Consider the following 1018-nt stretch of genomic DNA (forward strand, 5'->3'; position numbering starts at 1 on the left):
TTTTTTTATTTTATGTATATTGGTATATTACTTGCATTTATGTCTGTGTGAGGGTGTCAGATCTTGGAGTTACAGTTGTTAGCTGCCATGTGGGTGCTGGGAATTAAACCCAGGTCCTGTGGAAGAACAGTCAGTGCTCTTAACCACTGAGCCATCTCTCCAAACCACTCTCTTAGTTTTTATTTTTTGTTATTACATTTAGTGTATTTGTGCTCAGACATGCCATGTTGCACATGCAAAAGTCAGGTGACAACGTCTTAGGAATTGGTTCTCTATTTCCACTTTTTGGGTCCCAGGGACTGAACTCAGGTTGCCCATTTTAGTGGCAAGTGCCTTTACTCACTGAGCCTCTCTCTCCAACCCCACCTCTGTTCATTTCTTTTTTCCCCTTCCTGCCTCTCTTTCCCTTTCCTCCTCTCCCTTCCCCTCCCCTTCCCTTTTCTCTCTCTTCCTTATCCCCCCCCCCTTTTTTTTTGAGATAGGGTTTCTTTGTGTAGCCATGGCTGTTCTGGTACTTCTCTGTAGACCAGGCTGGTCTGGAACAAGAGATCCGTTTGCCTCTGCCTCCGAGTGCTGGTATTAAAGGTGTTCACCACCACTGCCTGGCATGTTTTTCTAATAATAATGTTGAGTATCTTTGCATCTGCTTATAGGCCATTGGTATACCCTTTTTGGTAAAATGTCTATTTAAAAATCTTTGTTCTTTGTCTGGTCCTTAACTGAGTTTCTCTTTCATTGTGGAAATTTTTATACATGTATTCTACATACTAAACTCTTCCTTGAGATAAGGTCATGTTGTTTATTTGGGGCTGGCTTGGAACTTGTGTTGCTTGAGTTACCCTAGAATTTGGCAGCTCCCTTTCTCAGTCTCCTAGGTGCTAGGATTACAGGCATGTGCTACTGTCACCTAGTTTCTGGCTGTTGAACTCTTAGTAGGTGATTTGCAAATATTTTCTCCCATCCCTGGACTGTATTTTCATTCTTGTGAACGTATCTTTTGATGCACAGAAGTTTGGAA

The 1018-nt window shown here is 42.1% G+C and overlaps 1 protein-coding gene across 1 annotated transcript in view; it reads left to right on the forward strand.

Moving 5' to 3' along the window:
• Zmym4 (zinc finger MYM-type containing 4) overlaps positions 1 to 1018 on the forward strand; it is a 127087-nt gene that overhangs the window by 9670 nt on the left and 116399 nt on the right. The gene's annotated exons all lie outside the window — the stretch shown is intronic.

Source organism: Microtus ochrogaster, chromosome 10 (assembly GCF_000317375.1).
Source record: "Microtus ochrogaster isolate Prairie Vole_2 chromosome 10, MicOch1.0, whole genome shotgun sequence".
NCBI lineage: Eukaryota > Metazoa > Chordata > Mammalia > Rodentia > Cricetidae > Microtus > Microtus ochrogaster.